The sequence below is a fragment of the Nicotiana tabacum genome, chromosome 1 (genome assembly GCF_000715075.1).
Source record: "Nicotiana tabacum cultivar K326 chromosome 1, ASM71507v2, whole genome shotgun sequence".
In the NCBI taxonomy this organism is placed as follows: domain Eukaryota; kingdom Viridiplantae; phylum Streptophyta; class Magnoliopsida; order Solanales; family Solanaceae; genus Nicotiana; species Nicotiana tabacum.
The window spans coordinates 35536572-35563327 of NC_134080.1; the positions used below are offsets into that span (position 1 = coordinate 35536572).

Below are 26756 nucleotides of genomic sequence, written 5' to 3' on the forward strand. Positions count from 1 at the left end.
TCCACAAAAAAATAGATTAGATAATGCACTTTTTAAAAACGGGTCAAATATGGATAAAAATTATATTATCCACTTAGAAAATGAATCACCAATGAGTTTAATTTTTATATTTGTAAAGCCTCAAATTGGGGTTCCTCAACTTTGGGAGACGGAGAATTCTTCTAAAAGTGATCATATTCAAGAAGCCATGGATAATATGGATCATCCGTCGGTTAACCCATTTTTTATCCATATTAAACATGATTCGGGTCGGATAATTTATCCGTTTTTTTATTATTCATTTTCGATCCGCCTATATCAAATCTGACATGACCCGCTCATTTGTCACCCCTAACTGCTTGGCTGCTGGCTAGTTTGGCTAATATTGTCCCTCTATACTAGTTATTGCTATTTTGATAACTTTGCTGCTTTGCTTATGCAAGGTCATTTATCGTCAAAATAGCACGGTATAGCCAATTTTCGGACTGGTTATTCGAAAATAGTCACCGTTTACGAACTCAATGAAAAATAGCCACTATTTTGCTGCAACAGAGACCGGTCCCGCATAATATACGGGAGTTCGGTGCATCTGTATACGAACTCCAACATATTATGCTGGACCGGTATACTTTGCTGACTCCTATATAATATACGGGAGACTGGAGCACCGGTGCTCCAAACTCCAGTATATTATACTGGACATTTATACTTGCTGAAACTCCAGTATATTATGCTGGAGTTCAAGCATACTTATGCTGGAACTCCAGTATAATATACGGACGTATTTTCCGGGTTTTGAACAGTGTTTTCGCTCAGATTTATCTTTACATAAAAGTGGCTAAATTTCGATTACTTTTGAAACTGGACTTTTTTTGAATGACTAGTTGTAAATCTGGCTATTTTTAAATTTCTCCCTCATTTATCTGTAGTGTCAACTTAGAGAGTTTGTATCCTATAAAGCCCAAAGTTCATACTTGATAGTACTAGTATGGATCAGTTATCTCCTATAGCAAAGATTGATACCTTATTTATTTTAAATGCTAGATGAGTAGAATAGACCACGGGCCCAACATTATTGATTTGAAGCAAATCTTAAGCTACTAATACCTTGATTTAATAGTATTTCTACTTATGACATCTTTTATTTATTTATACAACTATGTGAGCTTTCTTAATCATGCTAGAAACTATCTTTAAGCTTTTGGTTCCTTGTTTGATCATGAATGACTAATTTGACACGATAGATTACATGCTCAAACCGTAATCATACTATGACTATCATTCTCCAATGATGCTTTAGAATTCATTTGGAATCCAACTGCGGAAGTAACCAACAGACAACAAAACAAGTGAATCCTTATTTAATTATCAAGTGACACAATCAAAAGAGTTGGTGCATCACATATCAAATAGTACCTAACAATATTGACTTTCCTTGCTATTCTTTTCCTCAAATCTTAGGAGCTTGACCTTTCACGCTGCTTGGCTATGTCAAACTTAGTTTCGAATACATGAATGCAAGTCCGGAAACAATCAGCCTTTTGAGCCTCTTTGAGGAAAGCTGGTCAATGATATTGATTCGATAGATCGTAAGCTTTTAAGATATCATCTGAATGTGCTCGTGGATCCACCTCAATACCACTTCCAAGCTGGCATTGATGTATTCCTTATTTCTACAGATGTATGTGGGCTAATTGTTAACCAAAAAGAAAAATTTAATTTAATAAACAAGTAGAGCATAAACCTTTGTATCTAATATGGATTGGGATATCGAAGGTACATTCTTTTAGAAGTATATATCTTATTCTTATGACATAAAACTGGCACAGAATACATATATAACACTCCATCGAAGAACTACATACGTACATTAGTATATATAGGGAGGAAAAAAGGGGAGGAAGGAAGAAACATAAGTTGTATTATACCTTCATATGTAGCAAGTGAACATAAAAAAAAAAAGAAAAAAAAAGAAGATAAGATGGTACACTAATCCAAAAACAACAGAAAATATAAGCTCTGAATATACGAAAAGATAATGATAAATCTAAAAGTACAAGGAGGAAGAAAGAAAGGCAACTTGAACACATTAAAAATATTATAGATGCTATACGTGTCAAGGAAATAAGTAAATATTGGTGTGAGCACGTGATTTTTGCCCTATAAGAACTACTCCCAAAAATTCAAAATAAAATGGTTTTGGTGTTGTTTGTGATTTATTTGTATTTTGTCTGTGCATGTTTATTTCTACTTTAATTAAGAAAAATACAAAAATATGTGTTGCATGTGCATTTAGGATTTAATTTTACACTTTAGGAATTAATTAAACAATCAAGTTTGTTTTACAAAATGGAAAAGATATATGTACTTTGTATTTTTGCATTTAATGTCCGAATTGTGTGATTTTATCTTTATTTGATGTTTAATTTCGAGTGATAGCTATTATTAAGAGTTAATGTTTTAGTTAATTGTCAATTTTATAATTTAATTAGGAATTTTGGTTTTTAGGAATTAAAAAGATAATAGAAGAAAAAAGAAGAAAACAAGAGAAGAAAATCGGACTGGGCCAATTTTAAAAGAAAGTTCAGGCCCAGTCCAAATACCCTTTTACCTGGTCCAATTCAACCAGTCTTGGAGACGGGTGGAACGACGCCGTTCGGGCATGAAGAATCTGGGTCGTTGATACGACTTGATCCAACGGTCCAGATCACCCCATCCTTTCCCCCATAACCCGGTCCATTTCAGCCCGGGTTGACCCAGTCTCGAGGCATGACCAAACATCACCGTTTCCTTTAAGTGAATTGATCCAGGCCGTTGATCGTGCTTGATCCAACGGCCAGGATTAAACCACCCCCTCCGTATATAAGTCCAACCTCTCACCTCGCACCCCCCCCTAAGACATACCTCTGTTCATCATCTCTTTCAGAGACAAACCAAACGACCCTCGAAACCCTAGCCGCCCTGAAACCCTTTCACCTGAAAGCCGGCGGCAACAACGCCGATGACCATGAAACTAACACCCCTAGAGCACCTAACCACCCTCTCCACGAATCTCTTACCCGTTTTGCTCGAATCAGCCTGTAGCTTCTCGAATCTTCAATCGAAGATTCGAGCAAAACTTGAAACTACCCCAACCAGCCCCAAACTCACACCACGGCACCCCCTGACCACCCTCGTTACGGATCTGTTGACCGCTTGCCTCGAATCAACCTCCAGCTTCTCGAATCTTCAATCGAAGATTCGAGCAAAACCTAAACCTACCCCAACCGGCCCAAAACTCATACCAGACATCTCCCTGACCTCCCTCGTCACCAAACCACCGCTGGTTTGGTTCGAATCAGACCAGAACCGCTCGAACCCCAAATCGAACCCCCAAGAACCCTAGAAAACCAAAGGTTGAGGTTTGTCCGAAGAAAAAGGAATTTGGGTGTCCAATGGACCTTAGTCGAAGTGTTCTCAGTTGAGAACATTCGATTAAGGTCCATTTGACCTCAAAAAAGGTCTGAGTCAGAGTCCAAGTCAGGATCGTCTAGTGTCCGAGTTCTTGAGGTATTTTTCCTGTCTTGTTGGTTCCATTTTGTATGTGTTTATATCTATTTATTTCTTTAGTTTAGTTTTATTGACTTTTCATTTCTTTTGACGATTGATTCTGTCCTTCTTCAATGACCCTTTATTTGGTCGAACTTTTTCTGTTCATGGTCAATGAATGTGATAAAACCATATAATCGATTTGAATGAGTGTCATCGATTAGTTAAGTTTTATTATGAATCCCTGTTTCTATCAATACGATTCGAATCACCTGTGTGCCTGTTCGATTCTTATTTGCTATTGATTGTATGTGTTGTAATTCGTGTAGTCGATTGAATAAGTGTCGTCGGTTAGTTTTACATGCTTCAATTCTGATTAAATAACCTGATAATAATGTGATTCGTACTGCTTCAATTCTGATTGAATCATTGTTTGAATTTGATTGTGAATTGGTTATAGCTGTAGTACTTTAGTGATCAGCTAAAAATCAGTTATTAGGTTTGTAACTTAGAAAACAGATCGATGAAGCTTAGGGCATGTCAGTAATACACAGGGGTTAAGGGGGTATTTTGGGGTTTTTTAAAAGGCTTGAAATGTTTAGTGTTAGTGGTCTGACCGTAAGGGTACTTAATTGACCATTAAACTAATACTTTGTCTAGTGGTAGTGGCTTAGGAAACATAATAGCATGGGGATTTAATTGAATATTATAAGCTGCCCATGCCTTTGGACACAAGACACTGGATAATGGGCTGTAAGAGAATATCATGGGCAAAAGATGGTGGTGATATTAGTTTAAGTGTTTCAAGAGGGCTGTAGAGGGGGTCAGTTTTGGTGGTATAAATAAAAGCATTGAGGACAGATTAAGAGGATCTTTTTCGACAGAGGGAGGGGGCTGGTTTTTTTAGAGCAGAAAATCAGTTCTTTTTGAAGCTTTTGAGTCTGGTCTGGGATTTCTTTTGAGGGTCAGTGTTACAAAAAATAGAGAGAGTTCTTGGGAGTTTCACTAGTCCTTAAGAAATCAATTGATTGCTATCTACTGGAATCAGTAGTTTTTCTCTACTTAGTTTTCCAGTAGACTTTTGGTTTCAGTCGAGACCTTCTCGGATCAGTTTGAGTTTTTTGTTGCTGTAGTATGTTTCTAGGGTCAATTTGAAGGTCATTTGGGTTTATTCGAATCGATTTTGGGTTAATCTATTCATCTTGTTGGTTCAAAACATTTCTGAACTCTTCCTGGATTGAAAAATATATTTATGGGCTGAGCTGGTTCTGTTTGTGGCTGTTTGGAACTTCAAATTGTTGTTGTGAATTGTTGTTGTATTGTTGCTCGCATTACTGATGCTGCTGATCTTTCTTCTACTTTATCTCTGTTCCAATTCCATGTACACTTCCTTGATTTGCTTCCATGTAACTCCAAGTTGAAGTTGAAATGAAAATTGCTATCAGATCTCCGCACTTTGGATGTTGTCTGATATAGTTTAAGTGGTTTAAATTATCACTTGTTGCTAGTTGATTAAGATGGTATTGATTTGAGTAATAGACTGAGTTGTAATAATGTGGAATGTTAAGTGGGATTTCCTTAGGCTAATCTGAATTATATGTTGCAACTAACTGTCAGTCAACTTAAGGATCTCGAGTTTGCTAATTGGTTAGATCGATGAGTGTGAAATGAAATTGGATGTGGCTAATTTAGTTTGTATGTTTAGTATAGAGTTCTCGAACATGTAGTAATGTGAGCTGAAATTATCCTTCAGTTTGGCTAGTTTAATTTTGTGCCTGATAATTTGATTATTAACATCAGAAGGCAGTTGAAATAGGAAATTACTTCGAGTTCTTGAATTCTCATGTGTACTGAGAGTAAACTAGCATGAAACCCTAAATCGTTTGAACATTGATTTAACATCCTCAATATATGCTTTCTTTCACCTTAATAGTATCCAATAGCTCATTAAAAGATAAGTAGAAATAATTTGAGCTTTAAGCTGAAATCAGAAAGGTTAGTTATTTCATCAATCAATAGGTGAATCACGTTTTCCTTTGTTGTAAATGGTGAAATACGAATAACTTGAAGCTGTCCATGAATACTTGAAAGTCATTTTTGAATGGGCGATCAAGGCTTAACATCCTATCTCGAATGGGCTGGACTCCGATGCATTTCAGGCGGCTCAAGTTTGGTTTTAATTAAACACCCGTGTAAACCTGGGCTCAAGCCTAAGGCTGGCTTGCTCTCGTGTGTGCCTGGATTTTGGTCCATTTAAACGGGTTGTGCTTTAGGCCCAAGCTGGCTGAAGTAGCGTGAACCCATTGACCTCAAATATAGTCGTTATTAATTAGGATTTCTTTCCCTTATTTTTAGAGACAAGAATAATTAGAAAAATCATAGTCGCTTAGGGATCAGCCTTTAAATAAAAATGATGAGACGGGTCTCGCCGAGTAAAAATGCAAGTTGCGGGGCCCTCAATGAATGGTTAAAATAAAACATTTAGAATTCGGGACGGGCTATTTAGCGAATTTCACGTCCTTCCCCAAAATAACAACGCGTTAGTCTCTTTAGGCGCGTATTTTAATAACATTACCTCCCTAAACTCGGGTGCACATTTATGTGACCCAAATCCAAATCTCAACGAAAGTCGAAACGTGTCGCTAATCACGGGTACATTGATTGTGACGTGATTCGAGATGCATTACCACGACGTTGCAAATTCCTTAAAAAATAATGAATGAGACGAGCCTCGACAAACCAAAAAATACAAGCTGCGGGGCCCTCCATACGTGTTGGTAAAATTACTTAGACCTCGGGATGAGCCATTTAGCAAAATTTCACGGCCTTATCCAAAATAATTATACGCTAGTCGCTTTAGGTGCGCCTTTAATAATTTACTTTCATAAACTCGGGTGCACATTTATGTGACCCAGATCCAAATCTCAACGAAGTCGAAATGTGTCGATAACCACGGGTACATTGATGTGACGTGGTTCGAGATACGTTTTCACCACGTTGCAATTCTTTGTTAAAATAATAATGATAATAATAAAAGCAGTTAATAGTTAAAATCTGAACATAGGTTCATAATTGTATAAAATCAGATAATTAAGCCGAATATGACAGTTGAGTGACCGTGCTAGAACCACGGAACTCGGGAATGCCTAACACCTTCTCCCGGGTTAACAGAATTCCTTACTCGGATTTCTGGTTCGCGGACTGTAATACAGAGTCAATCTTTTCCTTGATTCGGGATTCAACCGGTGACTTGGGACACCATAAATCTCCTAAATGGCGACTCTGAATTAAATAATAAATCCCGTTTCGATTGTCCTTTAATTGGAAAAACTCCCTTCTGCGCCCCTGCGGGCGCGGGTAAAAAAGGAGGTGTGACAGCTCTAGCGACTCTGCTGGGGAGAATAAACCCAGAATCCCTGGTTCAGGGTTCAGAATTCGATCTTAGATAAATTGTTATATTTGGCTTTGTTTATTATCTGATTTTTACATGTTTTGGGCCTAATGTGCTAAATGCTGCTTTTACTGCTTTGATATTATCTGAACTGTATATAAACTATGCCGAAACCCTTCTCTTCTTACCTCATGGGATGTGCTTGCTAGTTGAGACTCCCTATTCTGTTAGTGTCATACCTTGAAATAAGAAAGAGGCCGGACAAGTTACAAAGCCGGACGATCTCGCGAGTCCCCGGTACGTAGCCCCCTCCTCGACTCGAGTTGTCCGCTCGGGTACACAGTCTAGAACAAATACCCAGGTTACGAACCTAGAATAACTCAGCTTCATGCCGGATCCCTAGTAGGAACGTTTGTTTGCATCATGTGCATTTAACTTTGGAGGCTCACCACAGGGGTTGGGTCTGTCTAGGACAAGTGTACCAAAGCGACAAAAGACCATCCTGATGCTTCCAACTTGCTACCTGTGCATTTGTTGTTTCGGACTTGCATGTTGACCGGCTCTTGAATACTTTGAGGAAAGAGAGATAGAGGTAGCTAATCGCCTGTTTTGAAAAAAAATCATCAATGTCCAAATAGCGTCGAAACTTTGTCGAATTTTTGAGAAAATGAAAAAAAGAAAAGAAAGGGGTTTTGTTTATGAGAAATGGTTTTATTTGCCATTGAAAAGAGTCTTGTTTTCAAAGAAGTTTGTTTTATCTACCTGAGCTACGCCGGTTTGATTCTCACAGGGTGCGAGATACGTAGGCAACCCTCATCGGGTCCAACCTCCCATTTACAAAAAAATGTCAAAAAACAATTTCGTCATAAATAAGTCGGGTGACGCCGTTTTGTCAAAATAGCCGAATGTTCCCAAAAGGGACGCCGGAAGGCTGACTTTGCCTAAACGACCACTTTTAGTCATTTTTGGATTTTTGACCGGTTGACTCACCCAACTTTAAAATCTTCATTCCCGAAGTGCTGAAAAGCCGTGTGCGGAGCCGGATCTTCCTTTTAATCTGTGAAAAATTAAAAAAATAGTCAATTTGTTGAGTTAAATAAATTTCATTTCTTAATCACCTTAATAAATGTGCAGGATGAGCACGATGCAAAATGAACCGTTTCCAATAATGACTAAAATCCCTTTCAAGTTGCGTCTATGGTGGGATGATTTAGGTGGTGAAGGGCCACCTTCTTTGCTTCAATAATGATTTATGTCCACCAGATCATGGAAGATTTGAAAGATCTGCAAAGGGGCCTTGCACCAAAACCCGCGGCGAGGCCGAACGACGCCCTGCGGGCGCCAAAATTCAAAACTCGAAAACATTCATAGTTTGAGTCTGTATTTTCCTTGTCTTCAGAGTCTGTTGTCCGTCGGAGTTTGTATTTCCCTTTTTGGCATAAAGTCTGTAGTCTGTATCAAGTCTGTCAATTTCCTTTCTAAAATGTTTTGCCTTGTAATAAAACGTTTTGCTAGTAAAATCCAAAAATGGTGTCTTTATTTTACGCACTTGTGGCAGAACTACGCCCGGTCTGATTCATGCGGGGACATGATACGTAGGCAATCCACATAAGATCCGACCACCACTAAAAAGAAAAAGAGAAAAGAGGCAAAGTGAATAAAAGAACAAGAAAGAAAATAAAAAGAGAGATAGAGAAAGTTTCGGACGAGGCACAAACAAAGTAAGCCGGAATGACGCATGCGGTCGAAGCAAAGACATGTTAGAAATGGTTAAACTGCCTAGGAACATTGCATCCCCCAACGTGAAATTGCAATATGTGTTAAACTCTAACGCTAACTAGTTTGTTGATTTCCAGAGATTTCGAACCAGTTAGTTTGTTAGAACGTTCTGGCAGATTATCATTACAAAACAAGATCCAAAGGCCCACACTAAAAAGCATCCCACTTCCCAAAATAGCAGCTGCAACTGTCATGGTAGCCTCGGAGATGTTGAAGAACGGGCTTGGTGTCAGGCAAAGGTTTAGGAGCTGATCTCCAAGGTATTGTTCATCCGGTTTCTTTGCCCAAAAATCTGGATACTTTTGGGTTGGGGTTCAAGCCTACAATGGCGGATGTGAGGCGGGCCCGCAAGTTGAGGAAAAGAGTCTGGGTCCTTCCCAAGCCAATCCCGCGCCTATCTATATCATTTGTCAGAGCAGGTATCAGAAAGTTGTCGGTCCCAAAAGTTATCGGACCATTGATTAGGCCAGATGGAGATTTGAATGAGGGCTTTGAAAGGTTGTTCGCCGACGTCAACGTGATAGGAGCTGGAAAAGGTTCCAGTAGGGCAGATATACAGTTTGTAGGGCCTAGGGCCAATATCAACAATTGGATGGCTACTCCCCTTCCTACACGAAGGGAGTCTTGGTAGTGGGCTCTGATTTTTCTTTCTTGTCTTTTTTGGATTATTCCAGGGTTGTAATCCAGTTTTGTTTTGTATTCGGCAAAGTGTGAAACTCTGTTATCCCGTATTTTAATAAAGTGAAAGCTTTTTCTTCTTATTTTGTTTTAACTTTGTTTTCTTCTTTTCTCTTTCTGAACAATTCTCTTTATATTGTTTCTCATGACATGGCATGCACAACGGATCTTCAACCCAGTCTAAAAAATCAATCTGATTCCGAACTAATTGTACAAGAGGTCGATTATGATGGTGAATCGGAATACGATGAGGATGAAGCCTTCGAAGAGATAAACAGAGAGTTAAGCCAGTTTGAAGAGAAATCCAAGCCCAACTTAAATGACACAGAAGCCATCAATTTAGGGGATGCAGATGATATCAGGGAAACTAAAATAAGCATCCACATTGCACCGGAAATCAGGGAAGAACTAATCAAAGCACTTATTGAGTTCAAAGACGTTTTTGCATGGTCGTATGATGACATGCCGGGGTTAAGCACAGATTTAGTGGTTCACAAATTGCCCATTAACCCGGCATGCCTTCCCGTCAAGCAGAAATTGAGGAAGTTCAAAATAGACATGAGTGTGAAGATTAAAGAGGAAGTAACCAAGCAGCTGCAAGCAAAGGTTATTCGGGTCACTCGATATCCTGATTGGTTGGCTAATGTGGTGTCAGTGCCGAAGAAAGATGGGAAGATCAGGGTGTGTGTCGATTACCGCAATCTGAACAGGGCAAGCCCAAAGGATAACTTTCCATTACCCAACATCCATATCTTGATCGATAACTGTGCCGGACGTGAGATTGGGTCTTTTGTAGATTGCTATGCTGGGTATCATCAGATTCTGATGGATGAAGAAGATGCGAAAAAGACGGCATTCATTACGCCGTGGGGGACTTATTGCTACCGGGTAATGCCTTTTGGCTTGAAGAATGTTGGGGCAACGTACATGAGAGCAATGACTACTGTATTTCATGACATGATACACAAAGAGATTGAGGTATACGTGGACGATGTGATCATAAAATCCAAGCATCAGGAATACCACGTAGCAGACCTAAGGAAGTTTTTCCAAAGACTTCGAAGGTACGATATTAAGCTCAACCCGACCAAATGTGCATTTGGTGTTCCATCTGGAAAGCTGTTGGGATTCATCGTCAGTCGGCTAGGCATTGAGTTGGACCCGTCAAAGATCAAATCCATCCAAGATTTGCCACCGCCGAAGAACAAGACAGAAGTAATGAGTCTGTTGGGAAGGTTGAACTATATCAGCAGGTTTATTGCTCAACTCACAGCAACTTGTGAACCCATTTTTCGGCTACCAAAGAAAGATGCTGCGGTAGAATGGACGGCAGAATGTCAGGAAGCATTTGACCAAATCAAAGGATATTTATCAAATTCACCTGTGTTGGTTCCACCTGAGCCGGGAAGACCATTAATTCTTTATCTAACGGTCCTGGAGAATTCGTTTGGTTGCGTACTGGGGCAACACGACATTACAGGAAGGAAGGAGCAAGCCATCTATTATCTCAGCAAGAAGTTTACAGGCTATGAGGTTAAGTACACTCAACTCGAGAAGACATGTTGCGCCCTAACTTGGGTGGCCCAGAAATTGAAGCATTATCTGTCATCATATACTACTTATCTTATTTCACGCTTGGATCCACTGAAGTATATTTTTCATAAGCCTATGCCCACAGGGAGATTGGCGAAATGGCAGATATTACTCACAGAATTCGACATCGTCTATGTGACGAGGACGGCCATGAAGGCCCAAGCATTGGCTGATCACTTGGCCGAGAATCCTGTTGATGAAGAATACGAGCCCTTGAGGACGTATTTTTCGGATGAAGAAATGATGCATGTAGATGAGTTGGAATTATCTGAGGAACCAGGTTGGAAGCTCTTCTTTAATGGAGCCGCAAATGCGAAAGGAGTTGGAGTAGGAGCGGTACTTATTTCTAAAATAGGACATCATTATCCTGTTACGGCACAACTACGTTTCTATTGTACCTATAACATGGCTGAATATGAGGCATGCATTTTGGGCTTACAGTTAGCTGCAGACATGGATGCCCAGGACGTCTTGGTCTTGGGAGACTCGGACCTCCTGGTGCATTAGATTCAGGGTGAATGGGAAACAAGGGATTTAAAACTCATACCATATCGACAATGCTTGCTTGATTTGAGTAAACGATTTCGATCAGTGGAGTTCAGACACATCCCAAGAGTTCATAATGAGGTTGCCGATACTTTGGCCACTTTAGCATCGATGTTGCACCACCCAGACAAAATTCATGTTGACCCATTGCATATCCAGGTTCGTGATCAGCATGCTTATTGCAACATGATAGAGGAAGAAATGGATGGCGAGCCGTGGTTTTATGATGTCAAGGAATACCTCAGGATGGGGATATACCCGGAGCATGCCACCGGAGATCAAAAGAGAGCCATTCGGCGATTGGCAAATGGATTTTTCCTCAGTGGAGGAGTGTTATACAAAAGAACACCAGATTTGGGATTGTTGAGATGTATAGATGCTGGTCAAGCCACGACAGTGATGATAGAGGTACATGCGGGAGTTTGTGGGCCACATATGAGCGGATATGTATTGGCGAAGAAGATTCTTCGAGTAGGGTATTATTGGCTCACTATGGAGCGTGATTGTATCAATTTCGTGCAAAAATGCCATCAGTGTCAGATACACGGAGATTTGATTCATTCTCCGCCAACAGAATTGCATACCATGTCAGCACCATGGCCATTTGTTGCATGGGGCATGGATGTCATTGGACCGATTGAGCCGACAGCTTCTAACGGTCATAGGTTCATTCTGGTCACCATCGATTATTTCACCAAGTAGGTTGAGGCTAAAACTTTCAAGTCGGTAACCTAGAAGGCGGTGGTAGATTTCGTTCATTCCCATATCATCTGTAGATTTGGGATCCCAAAAGTGATCATCACGGACAATGGTGTTAATCTTAACAGCGGTTTGATGAAAGAAGTGTGTCAACAGTTCAAGATTACACACCGTAATTCCACACCATATCATCCCAAGGCGAATGGAGCGGTCGAGGCGGCCAACAAGAACATAAAGAAGATATTGAGGAAGATGATAGAAGGATCTAGACAATGGCATGAGAAATTACCATTTGCATTGTTGGGTTATCACACTGCTGTTCGTACTTCAGTAGGTGCAACTCCTTATTTGTTGGTATACGGAACTGAAGCAGTGATACCGGCAGAAGTTGAAATTCCATCCCTTCGGATTGTCGCTGAGGCTGAGATTGATGATGACGAGTGGGTCAAAGCCTATTTGGAGCAGTTGAACCTGATCGATGAAAAGAGATTGGCAGCTGTGTGTCATGGCCAGTTATATCAAAAGAGAATGGCAAGAGCATACAACAAAAAGGTGCGTCCCCGAAAGTTTGAAGTGGGCCAACAAGTGCTGAAACGCATCCTCCCACATCAGGCCGAAGCAAAAGACAAGTTCGCCCCGAATTGGCAAGGGCCGTTCATTGTAACCAGAGTGTTGTCCCATGGCGCTTTATGTTTAACAAATATCGAAGGGAAATGCGTCGACATGGCTAACAATTCTGACGCAGTTAAGAGATATTATGTATGATTTCTTTTGATTGTAATTATTGTTTGTTTGTACTGGGCATTTATCGGAGAATGAAATGACGGAGGCAATTCTTTCTTCTATCCAAACACTTTAACTTTTGCTTCCCCTTTTGAGCCTTATTTATTCTTTCATACCCCTCTTTTGGAATCAGTAATGAAAATAAAAGAAAAAGAGAAGAGAAAAATAATGATAATAAAGACAAAAGAAAAGTCACAAGAAAAACAAAGAAATTGGGAACTAGATTTGACATGATTCCTCAAAGAAGGATACGTAGGTGCCTCACGGCTCGGTCATAGTGTAACAAAAGAACAAAAAAAATCCCCAAGCAAGAAAAACTGGGGCTGAAGTTGTGTTTATAATTTTGGGAAAGAAAGTTGATTCCAAGAGGTGTAATGTTTTACCCATCAAAATTATTTTGAACCTTTTACCCTTTTTCTTTTAGCCATACACAAAAACCCATATTGATGTCCAAAAAAGACCTCCCGATCAGTATCCGAGAAGTGCCAAGTCATGCAAACAAAAGTCGGGAATAACACTCTGATCCCCAGCGGAGAAGAGGATCATAAGCTGGAAATGAATTGGTAGCCGAAAGAATCCCCAACAGAGAGAGTCATGTCGGTAACACTCCGATCCCCAGCTAGAAAAAATAACATAAAATGAGAGAGTCTTATCGGTGAAAACCTCCACAGGAACCATAAGGCGACGTAAGTTGAGAGAAATAAAACGAGAGAGTCTTATCGGTGAAAACCTTCACAGGCACCATAAGGCGACGGGAGTTGAGATAAATGAGAGAGTCTTAGCAGTGAAAACCCCTCGAAGGGCACTATGAGGCGACAAGACAAGATTGGCGGAAAGGATCCGCATTTGGCAAAGAGTTGAGTGCCTGTTTATCTCCAGCAAGATGAGGCCGTCCGAAAGATTGATTGATACAAATAGACTGGGTTGATTAATCCGGAACGCACAACATGGTCGTTGGGATCGGTTATATCATTCAGATAAGTTGTTTTCTTTCTTTTTCCCCAGCATTTGTTCAGAAAGATTTCTTCTTTTTCTATCTTTTGAAATCATCACTTTTTTCATTTCTTGGTCTAAAGACTTTATTCCCCCAGCAATTTGTTTTTGAAAAGGATTTTCAAAGCTTATTACCAGTTGCCAAGATGGTACAAAAACACAATGTGGATAGGACGGGCCAAGGATAAGGCGACAAAGCGAAAAGAAGTTTTTCGCAAGACCAAATGATGAATGGGTCTAGATTCCAAGAGGACCGAATTTCCAAGGGAAGTTGGATAAAAACAGAAAAACAACAGTTGAAAAGTTATGGATCAAATTCCAAGAGGATCCCCAGCAGATTTGCGAGATGCAGGAACAACTCCGACAGATTATCGACCAAGTTCCGCGATGGTCGGACAACACAGAGCGGGGAGGGAAGAGAAAAGAAAAACCATCCCCAATAGGAATATCATCCCCAGCAAATAATATCATCCCCGGCAAGTTTTGTAATAAAACGCAAAGCAAGGAAAGGAAAAAGGGAAACACCATCCCCAGCAGGAGTGGCACGACCACTCACCACGTTTTAAACTAACAAATTTTTCTTTGATTTGAAGTAGGGAAAGGAAATTGACAGCGGGAAGACATGGCCACAAAGAAGATTATCAAACTGGGGCAGAAAATTTTCTCTCATTGCGAAAATTTTCTTGAAATCAGATACCCACTTGGGGAAGATGGAAGATAACACAAGTTTTGAAGGAGGTGGAATCCCCAGCAGTTTACGGGAGAAGGCAATACAAGTTTTAAAGAAAGCAATCTTGGAAGAAGCAAGATAACCCGAGTTTTAAGGGTAGTGGTCTTTGAATCAGTGTCATCCCCACCATTGTTAAAAGGAGGGAAGTAACTAGTCTTAAAGAAGGAAGATAATTCCCCAGCAATGTTATCCCCGACAGGTTTCAGAGAAGTGAAAACACCATTTTGAGGGAAGTAGTTCCAGTGGAAAGAAAGCGCCAGCTTTAAAGAAGTAGTCTTTGAAGAAGGAAAATAACATATTTTTGAATAAAACACCGGTGTTATCCCCAGCAGTTTTCAGAGGAATGAAACACCAGTTTTTAAGGAAGTAGTTCTGAAAGAAGATAATTTCAAGTTAGAAGGAAAATGGTTCGGGAGGCAGGAAGGAACAACAGCAATAAAACGCATTTTTAAGAAGTGGTAGAGTCAGGAGCCCGCCTGAAGAACGGAGGTGTTATATTTTTAAGAAGTTGTTGAAATCAGGAGTCCGCCTGAAAAATAGAGGTATTATATTTTTAAGAAGTTGTTGAAGTCAGGAGCCCGCCTGTTAGAACAGAGGTTGTTATATTTTAGGTTGAAGAAGTCAGGAGCCCGCTTGTAGAATGGAGGTTGTTAAATTTTAAGTTGATGAAGTTAGGAACCCGCCTGTAGAACGGAGGTTGCTATATTTCAAGTTGAAGGAGTCAGGAGCCCGCCTGTAGAACGGAGGTTGCTATGTTTCAAGTTGAAGGAGTCAGGAGCCCGCCTGTAGAATGGAGGTTGTTAAATTTTAAGTTGATGAAGTCAGGAACCCGCCTGTAGAACGGAGGTTGCTATATTTCAAGTTGAAGGAGTCAGGAGCCCGCCTGTAGAACGGAGGTTGCTATGTTTCAAGTTGAAGGAGTCAGGAGCCCGCCTTGTAGAACAGAGGTTGTTATGTTTTAAATTGAAGAGGTCAGGAGCCCGCCTGTAGAACGGAGGTTGGTATGTTTTAAGTTGAAGAAATCAGGAGCCCGCCTGAAAAATAAAGGTATTATATTTTTAAGAAGTTGTTGAAGTCAGGAGCCCGCCTGTAGAATGGAGGTTGTTAAATTTTAAGTTGAAGTGAGGAACCCGCCTGGAGAATGGAGATGCTATGTTTTAAAGTCAAGTTGTAGTAAGGAGCCCGCCTGGAGAACGGAGGTGTTACATTTTATGTCATAAATTGAAGTCAGGGGCCCGCCTGAAAAATGGAGGTCTTATGTCTTTATGAAATTGTTGAAATCAGGAGCCCGCCTGGAAAATAGAGGAGTTATGTTTTTAAGAAGCTGTTGAAGTCAGGAGCCTGTCTGAAAAATAGAGGTACTATATTTTTAAGAAGCTGTTGAAGTCGGGAGACCGCCTGTAAAACGGAGGTGTTATATTGTTAAGTTGTTGTTGAAGTCAGGAGCCCGCCTGGAGAATGGAGGTATTATATCTTTTAGTTGCAGTCAAAGTCAGGAACTCGCCTGGAGAATGGAGATGTTATCTTTTAAGTCGTAATTGAAGTCAGGAGCCCGCCTGGAAAATGGAGGTTGTTATCTTTTTAAGAAGCTGTTGGAGTCAGGAGCACGCCTGGAGAATGGAGGCTGTATTATCTTTAAATTGTTTATTGAAGTCAGGAGCCCGCCTGGAGAATGGAGGTGTTATATTTTTAAGTTGTGTTGGAAGTCAGGAGCCCGCCTGTAGAACAAAGTTTGTTATATTTAAAGTTGATGAAGTCAGGAGCCCGCCTGTAGAACAGAGGAATAAATTTCAAGATTGAGGTCAGGAGCCCGCCTGTAGAACGGAGGTTATTTTAAGTCAAAGAAGTCAGGAGCTCGCCTGTAGAACGGGGGTTGTTATATCTTTAAGTCATTGTTGAAGTCAGGTGCCCGCCTGGAGAATGGAGGTGTTTATTTTAAAGTTGCGGTTGAAGTCAGGAGCCCGCCTGGAGAATAGAGGCTGATTTATTCGCAAAGTCGCTATTGGAGTCAGGAGCCCGCCTGTAGAACAAAAGAATACACGGTCGGTTTGAAGTCAGAAGCCCGCCTGCAGAACAGAGGAATACATTTCAAGATCAAGCCAGAAGTCAGTAATGCGGAGGGTTACAACAAAAATACCCCCAGCATGAATCCCATTTCAGAAATCAGAAAGAAGACTACAAGAGAAAGTTGGAAGATAGATAAGATGTTGTAATCCCTAGTTTAGTCTAGCTTCTTGTTTTTCTTTTAGCACGGTGTAATAGGGAGATCGAAAAGCAGTAGCAATAGCATGCAGCAGCAGTAACATCAAAAAGGTAGTCTCATGGTAGTCCCAGCTACCAAAACTTCCCGAACTACATTAACCTGATTCCCTTTAGCCAGGGATATGTAGGAAACCTTTGAAGCAAAGGTCCGGTTAAATCTTTTCAAAAATGCTTCACACGGAGTATTCCAACGGGCAAAAATCGCTCGTATCCACTCACTTTATCTTTGCACGAAAACTCTTTGTGTTTTCGGACAAAGAGGGGCAGATGTGAGCACGTGATTTTTGCCCTACAAGAACTACTCCCAAAAATTCAAAATAAAATAGTTTTGGTGTTGTTTGTGATTTATTTGTATTTTGTCTGTGCATGTTTATTTCTACTTTAATTAAGAAAAATACAAAAATATGTGTTGCATGTGCATTTAGGATTTAATTTTACACTTTAGGAATTAATTAAACAATCAAGTTTGTTTTACAAAATGGAAAAGATATATGTACTTTGCATTTTTGCATTTAATGTCCGAATTGTGTGATTTTATCTTTATTTGATGTTTAATTTCGTGTGATAGCTATTATTAAGAGTTAATGTTTTAGTTAATTGTCAATTTTATAATTTAATTAGGAATTTTGGTTTTTAGGAATTAAAAAGAAAATAGAAGAAAAAAGAAGAAAACAAAGAGAAGAAAATCGGACTGGGCCAATTTTAAAAGAAAGTTCAGGCCCAGTCCAAATACCCTTTTACCCGGTCCAATTCAACCAGTCTTGGAGATGGGTGGAACGACGCCGTTCGGGCATGAAGAATCTGGGCCGTTGATACGACTTGATCCAACGGTCCAGATCACCCCATCCTTACCCACTCCTTGGCCCGACCCGTTACCCGGTTCAAATCGACCCCTACTTAAACCAAACGACGCCGTATGGGTTAATCTCCTTGATCCTGGCCGTTGATCGTGCTTGATCCAACGGCCCGGATTAAACCACCCCCTCCGTATATAAGTCCAACCTCTCACCTCACACCCCCCTAAGCCATATCCCTTGTTCATCGTCTCTCTCAGAGACAACCCCCCCAAACTCTAGCCGCCCTGAAACACCTTCGCCTGAAAGCCGGTGGCAACAACGCCGATGACCATGAAACTAACACCCCTAGAGCACCTAACCACCTTCTCCACGAATCCCTTACCCGTTTTGCTCGAATCGGCCTGTAGCTTCTCGAATCTTCAATCGAAGATTCGAGCAAAACTTGAAACTACCCCAACCAGCCCCAAACTCACCCCACGACACCCCCTGACCACCCTCGTTACGGAACCGTTGACCGTTTGCCTCGAATCAACCTCCAGCTTCTCGAATCTTCAATCGAAGATTCGAGCAAAACCTAAACCTACCCCAACCGGCCCCAAACTCATACTAGACATCTCCCTAACCTCCCTCGTCACCAAACCACCGTTGGTTTGGTTCGAATCACACCAGAACCGCTCGAACCCCAAATCGAACCCCCAAGAACCCTAGAAAACCAAAGGTTGAGGTTTGTCCGAAGAAAAAGGAATTTGGGTGTCCAATGGACCTTAGTCGAAGTGTTCTCAGTTGAGAACATTCGATTAAGGTCCATTTGACCTCAAAAAAGGTCTGAGTCAGAGTCCAAGTCAGGATCGTCTAGTGTCCGAGTTCTTGAGGTATTTTTCCTGTCTTGTTGGTTCCATTTTGTATGTGTTTATATCTATTTATTTGTTTTGTTTAGTTTTATTGACTTTTCATTTCTTTTGATGATTGATTTTGTCCTTCTTCAATGACCCTTTATTTGGTCGAACTTTTTCTGTTCATGGTCAATGAATGTGATAAAACCATATAATCGATTTGAATGAGTGTCATCGATTAGTTAAGTTTTATTATGAATCCATGTTTCTATCAATACGATTCGAATCACCTGTGTGCCTGTTCGATTCTTATTTGCTATTGATTGTATGTGTTGTAATTCGTGTAGTCGATTGAATAAGTGTCGTCGGTTAGTTTTACATGCTTCAATTCTGATTAAATAACCTGATAATAATGTGATTCGTACTGCTTCAATTTTGATTGAATCATTGTTTGAATTTGATTGTGAATTGGTTATAGCTGTAGTACTTTAGTGATCAGCTAAAAATCAGTTATTAGGTTTGTAACTTAGAAAACAGATCGATGAAGCTTAGGGCATGTCAGTAATACACAGGGGTTAAGGGGTTATTTTGGGGTTTTTTAAAAGGCTTGAAATGTTTAGTGTTAGTGGTCTGACCGTAAGGGTACTTAATTGACCATTAAACTAATACTTTGTCTAGTGGTAGTGGCTTAGGAAACATAATAGCATTGGTAATTAATTGAATATTATAAGCTGCCCATGCCTTTGGACGCAAGACACTGGATAATGGGCTGTAAGAGAATATCATGGGCAAAAGATGGTGGTGGTATTAGTTTAAGTGTTTCAAGAGGGCTGTGGAGGGGGTCAGTTTTGGTGGTATAAATAAAAGCATGGAGGACAGATTAAGAGGATCTTTTTCGACAGAGGGAGGGGGGCTGGTTTTTTTAGAGCAGAAAATCAGTTCTTTTTGAAGCTTTTGAGTCTGGTCTGGGCTTTCTTTTGAGGGCCAGTGTTACAAAAAATAGAGAGAGTTCTTGGGAGTTTCACTAGTCCTTAAGAAATCAATTGATTGCTAGCTACTGGAATCAGTAGTTGTTCTCTACTTAGTTTTCCAGTAGACTTTTGGTTTCAGTCGAAACCTTCTCGGATCAGTTTGAGTGTTCTGTTACTGTGGTATGTTTCTAGGGTCAATTTGAAGGTCATTTGGGTTTATTCGAATCGGTTTTGGGTTAATCTATTCATTTTGTTGGTTCAAAACACTTCTGAACTCTTCCTGGATTGAAAAATATGTTTCTGGGCTGAGCTGGTTCTGTTTGTGGCTGTTTGGAATTTCAAATTGCTATTGTGAATTGATGTTGTATTGCTGCTCGCATTACTGCTGCTACTGATCTTTCTTCTACTTTATCTCTGTTTCAATTCCAGGTACACTTCCTTGATTTGCTTCCATGTAACTCCAAGTTGAAGATGAAATGAAAATTGCTATCATATCTCCGCACTTTGGATGTTGTCTGATATAGTTTAAGTGGTTTAAATTATCACTTGTTGCTAGTTGATTAAGATGGTATTGATTTGAGTAATAGACTGAGTTGTAATAATGTGGAATGTTAAGTGGGATTTCCTTAGGCTAATCTGAATTATATGTTGCAACTAACTGTCAGTCAGCTTAAGGATCTCGAGTTTGTTAATTGGTTAGATCGATGAGTGTGAAATAAAATTGGTTGTGGCTAATTTAGTTTGTATGTTTAGTATAGAGTTCTCGAACATGTAGTAATGTGAGCTGAAATTATCCTTCAGTTTGGCTAGTTTAATTTTGTGCCTGATAATTTGATTATTAAAATCAGAAGGCAGTTGAAATAGGAAATCACTTCGAGTTCTTGAATTCTCATGTGTACTGACAGTAAACTAGCATGAAACCCTGAATCGTTTGAACATTGATTTAACATCCTCAATATATGCTTTCTTTCACCTTAATAGTATCCAATAGCTCATCAAAAGATAAGTAGAAATAATCTGAGCTTTAAGCTGAAATCAGAAAGGTTAGTTATTTCATCAATCAATAGGTGAATCGCGTTTTCCTTTGTTGTAAATGGTGAAATACGAATAACTTGAAGTTGTCCATGAATACTTGAAAGTCATTTTTGAATGAGCGATCAAGGCTTAACAGCCTATCTCGAATAGGCTGGACTCCGATGCATTTCAGGAGGCCCAAGTTTGGTTTTAATTAAACACCCATGTAAACCTGGGCTCAAGCTTAAGACTGGCTTGCTCTCGTGTGTGCCTGGATTTTGGTCCATTTAAATGGGCTGTGCTTCAGGCCCAAGCTGGCTGAAGTAGCGTGAACCCATTGACCTCAAATATAGTCGTTATTAATTAGGATTTCTTTCCCTTATTTTTAGAGACAAGAATAATTAGAAAAATCATAGTCGCTTAGGGATCAGCCTTTAAATAAAAATGATGAGACGGGTCTCGCCGAGTAAAAAATGCAAGTTGCGGGGCCCTCAATGAATGGGTAAAATAAAACATTTAGAATTCGGGACGGGCTATTTAGCGAATTTCACGGCCTTCCCCAAAATAACAACGCGTTAGTCTCTTTAGCGCGTATTTTAATAACATTACCTCCCTAAACTCGGGTGCACATTTATGTGACCCAAATCCAAATCTCAACGAAAGTCAAAACGTGTCGCTAATCACGGGTACATTGATTGTGACGTGATTCGAGATGCATTACCACGACGTTGCAAATTCCTTAAAAAATAATGAATGAGACGAGCCTCAACAAACCAAAAAATACAAGCTGCGGGGCCCTCCATAAGTATTGGTAAAATTACTTAGACCTCGGGATGGGCCATTTAGCAAAATTTCACGGCCTTATCCAAAATAATGATATGCTAGTCGCTTTAGGTGCGCCTTTAATAATTTACTTTCTTAAACTCGGGTGCACATTTATGTGACCCAGATCCAAATCTCAACGGAGTCGAAATGTGTCGATAACCACGGGTACATTGATGTGATGTGGTTCGAGATACGTTTTCACCACGTTGCAATTCTCTGTTAAAATAATAATGATAATAATAAAAGCGGTTAATAGTTAAAATCTGAACATATGTTCATAATTGTATAAAATCAGATAATTAAGCCGAATATGACAGTTGAGCGACCGTGCTAGAACCCGGAACTCGGGAATGCCTAACACCTTCTCCCGGGTTAATAGAATTCCTTACTCGGATTTCTGGTTCGCGGACTGTAATACAGAGTCAATCTTTTCCTCGATTCGGGATTCAACCGGTGACTTGGGACACCATAAATCTCCTAAGTGGCGACTCTGAATTAAATAATAAATCTCATTTCGATTGTCCTTTAATTGGAAAAACTCCCTTCTACGCCCCTACGGGCGTGGGTGAAAAAGGAGGTGTGACAGTTGGTAATAGCAAAGTATGTCTATAAGACTACAATTTACAACTTCAAAAGGTTCTAGAAGATGATAACTTGAGAACTAAGGAGATCTATCAAACAAGAAAAGTTGTACTTATAACCTAAGACAGAAAAGATTTCTCAGGGTGATAAACTTCAATAATCAAGATATCAAGAGAGAAGTGGTACTTATAACGTGAGCTAGAGAAGCACTTTACTCACAGAAGTGATCCCACTAAGTTGAAGTTACAGCAGTACACATGCTAATTATTATCTACTTTCAATAATTTCAAATGGAGAAGAAAGAAGTTTACAGATATATTACTAAACTCAATCACTGTAATGGGAAGCAGATATCTTTAGCCACGTTGACAACCAATCAAGCATATTATGTAACTCCTGAAAATATTTTAATAGTTGAAATAATAAAATAGAGAAAGTAAAAGTGAAAAAGCTTCCGTTTCGGATCATGGGATAAACTTCAAACCTCATACAAGAGGAGGTCTGGAAGAAGAATCAAAAGAGAAACAATGAAAAACAAAGAATTTGGTGAAGGGAGATCATGACTCTAAGAGCATAGATGTGGAATCAATGTGCAAAGTAGTTGGCAATGCAAACAAAAATCTAAAAGAGGTTTATACATCAAATTTAGATTAGCAATTATTAAATTTCGCATGTTTGCAACTTAAAAAATGTAATACTTCAAAGGGGTTATACCTCAAAATTAGTACAGAATCGACCTTTAACTGATTAATGATGACAAATAAATAAGAAAATAAAAACCATATAAATCCTTCAAAAGAATAACAATTAAAGTGGTATACCTCAATATCTCATTCAGCAGTTCGAAAGCTCAAGAGTGTTCCATCTTGCATGATGTATTTTTAATTAGTACACATATTCAGCAAGCAGTAGCACACAATCCCAAATTGTAAATACAGAACTGTGTTTGAAATCTGATTAGAGATAAGGAAATGCAAATCCTAAAGAAGGATATGAAGGAACAGGAAAGGTTAGCAAGAAAGGTCTAATACTAATAGTAGATGATTGCTGATAGAACTCATTAGTAATGGTAGACAATTAACAAAGTAATCGTGAAAGAAAGCTAGTTAGAGGACTGAGCTATAGAGAATTCTAGATGGAGGAATGTGAAGGACAAGTGTGTTATTAGAGAAATAAAAAAATTAATTTAAAATCAGTTGAAATTACAGAATTGCATACCAAAGTTGCTAATCAGTAATCAAGTGTTTTTAAAGTAATGGATAATAAAATAGATGAAACTCACAAGTTATAAATAAAACTCCTCCCAGGCAAAGGAATTCTCGAGATATCTCTCTCCCTTAACATTAAACTTTAGAATTCGAGACTTCTTTAGATCTGAATAAAACAACAGCAGGAGAAAAATGCATCACTTTTTTCAACAACAGACTTAAAAATTATGGATACACCATGGTTAATACACATATATTATCGAAGATTATAATCATTCAGTGTGTGCAACCAAGCATAAGTCATTCGCGACTTCATTCGTTTATTCGATGTTATGCTCTGAATGTCAAACCAGAAACAAAAATTCCTTTTCTCTCTCATCTGGATATGAAGTTCGAATTTGACAACATCCAGTACTATAGAAAAGAAACTCCTTGATTCTACTATATGTAGTCAAATACAGCTAAGCTAAAGACAACAGTAAAATTATATACAGTCAAACATAGCAACCAATGTGCACGCGGACAACTAAGAGCAGAAGCTAGATAAACATTTTATTTTTAAAGAACTGAATCTTCCCACCACCAAAGCTGCCAGAATACTCTTCTTTTACGTAAATCAATCCACATAAACTTTCATAATTTAAAATAAAAAAGAAATTTTCACTCTTCAAGAACTAAATTTCCTCAATTTCGGAATTGCCGAAACAATTTTGTTTAACATAAGTGAAGCCATATAGAATTAAAAGAGCAATTGCTCATTAAAAAATATTTAAAAAGATAATAAACACAAATGGAGAATTTTTGAGAACAAATCTTATCCAACACTTTGAGCTGTCACAAAAAAAAATTGTTCCATATAAATGACCAATCTAAATAGTTGTTACGAATAACCACTAAAAATAAAAAAAAATTATAACCGGAACAATGAAATAAACAAAGAGGAAAAAAAATGACAAACTTACACGCTACATCGGCGAAGCTAACCGAGAGAAGGGCACAAATCTGTTTTCTTTTTGAAGAATAAATCTGCAATAATAAAAGAAAAGATTGGAGTTATGCGAGGACGACAATTGAAAAACTTTCACATCAGCCGTGAAATTGGAAAGAGAATTAAACAAATTAATAATGACATCAACAATAATTTTCAGTCGGGAAATTCAAAAGTCTGAAGAGAACTGAAAGAAATTAGGGGAAAATAAAGAAATTGGGGAAAAATTGAGAATAAAGCTGACCTGAAATATGAAGAGAACTCGCAAAAAGTACTTCAGAGTTCAGAGTAATCGAAAGAGTGGCTATGTTTTTCCATCCTTGGAACAAAAGAGACAAAAAGATGATTCTTCTAGAATTATATTTGAGAGAAGCCACGTGAGTGAGCATGGAGATAATCAGTATAAGAAAGCATTTTTATGAACAAGCAAAATGTCAATTTTTCCCTCGGTCGGCCATACTATCGTTTTCTATACAGGTGAAAAATATCTTTTTAAAAAATTATATTCCATAGCTATTTTTTGATTTTTTATAACTAAATATTTATTTATGGTCACCTCCTATCATTAAGCCATAAAATAAGCTTTCTATTATTTTTTATATCCCCTCAAATTTTTCATATCCCCTCAAATTTCTCAATAATAGGTAGCCTCCACGGACCACAGAGAGTAATAATCAGCCATAAAATTTCTCAATTGGCAGATTTTTCGATTTCCTCCATTTTTGAATTAGAGGAAAGATGAAGGAGATGAATAGCAAGAACGAAACCAAGTGTTGAAACTCCATCTCTGTACAAGAAAGAAAGGTAATTCGATGCTTTCGAAACCAAGGGTCGACACATACTTCCGAAAGCCAATAATTGTAAGGATTAGTTACTGGATATTGATTCTGTTTCAACGAGACGATATTAGGGTTGTTCTTGAACAAAGACGACGGAGTTGGGGACGGAGCAACTTGAATTTTTTGTTAATATTTTTCAATGTATTTCAATGTATCTCGCTGTATTTCCATGTATTTCACTGTATTCATTGTCAATATTTTTATTGTATTTCAATGTATCTCGCTGTTTTCTATATATTTCATTGTATTCATTATCTTTTTTTCATTGTATTTCAATATATCCCGTTGTATTATATGTATTTTATTGTATTCACTGTCTCGCTATATTCCATGAATGCATTCATATATTTTTTTTAATTAATATAATTTATGTATTCATATGTATTATATAATTTCTCTGAAGATTGCTATGTTTTGGGGGTGTTTTTCGGTTGAGAATCTTTTTTATAACGGGAAATACAAAATTTGTGTGATATAATTGAGTTTGTTGAGTTATATTAGGAGTCTATTATGTTAATTGATTCTCTTTTCGTTTAAAAACAGTGTAATCCCCTATTTCACGCCGTGAATACAGTCGAATACAATAATCTGTCCAGTTGTAATCTCATGTTTCACGCCATGAATACAGTCGAATACACTCGAATATAATAATCTGTCCAGCTGTAATCCCATGTTTCACGCCATGAATACAGTCGAATACACTCGAATACAACTGATTAGTTGGACTTCCCTGATTCACGCCTATTTTTGCTACTGTATTTAATACATTTTATAACAACAAAAAACATATTTACAATCCGTAATACAACAAATGGTATCTATAGATAGCTAATTACAACTAAAAGATATTGATTTATGAAAATTTCTCTATTTTTAGTTCTTATGAGTCCTATTTATTTTTTATTATTATTTTTTTTTTTTTTTGTAGGATGCAAGGAACTATTAGTTCTAGATCCTGAAAGAGAGCTTACAGATGTAGTTCATTGTTTCATCAGTTGTGTAATTAGTTTCTTTTGCCGGCCCCAATGAAATCCACACAGATTTTCTCTCTTGTACAGATCCCCACAAGGTCTTCCCTTTGTTAATAATAATAATAATAATAATAATAATAATAATAATAAACTATGATCTAATATATTGTATATTATTTTAATAAATCTAAGTTGTTATTTTATTATTTAATGTAGTGTGCATAAACATATACAAAATCAAAGGATACACATCATATAGTAATCAAATTAATTCTTTGTTCCTTATTTATTCTTTATTAAATTAGCAAGTACTTAGTACTATATGTTTACTAATCTGACTTTTTATTAACTTGTCAATTGACTTAATATTTTGATACTACTTATCTTTTAATATAACATAGATATATATTTTCTTACTATGAAAATATTTTTATTTTTTTTAAACTTATAGTATATTGTTCAAAATTCTTCAATGGTCTAAATTAACAATAACTTTTTTGAGTGTTATTTATTTATCTTTTATTTTTTAATTAATTCAAAATATAAATATCATAAAATTATCTTTATCCTTCTATTTTCATACATTCTTTTTTATTGCAATATTTAATTAGCTTTCTCATTTGTAGTTTACTAAAAATCTAAATAATGTAATATCTAATTGTGAGAACGTAATTTTTGCTTTGCGAAAACATTCCTACAAAATTCACAAAAATAAACTTTTTCTTGTTATTTTGCTTTTTTATAGGATTTTTAAGATTTTTTTTTTA

General features: G+C 38.2%; 1 long non-coding RNA gene across 3 annotated transcripts; it reads right to left on the minus strand.

The window, feature by feature from the left end:
• Positions 1-1243: 1243 nt before the first annotated feature.
• Positions 1244-25118, minus strand: LOC107759391 (uncharacterized). Of its 3 annotated transcripts, none has more exons than XR_012707785.1 (3): positions 24424-25024; positions 22805-24217; positions 1244-1652 (listed from the first exon to the last, which is right to left on the minus strand). It is a non-coding gene; the product is annotated as an uncharacterized LOC107759391 (long non-coding RNA). The 3 variants fall into 3 exon arrangements; XR_001642186.2 differs by lacking the exon at positions 1244-1652 and having other exon boundaries at positions 21997-23357; positions 24154-24217; positions 24424-24654; XR_001642185.2 differs by lacking the exon at positions 1244-1652 and having other exon boundaries at positions 21997-24217; positions 24424-25118.
• Between the last annotated feature and the right edge of the window lie 1638 nt (positions 25119-26756).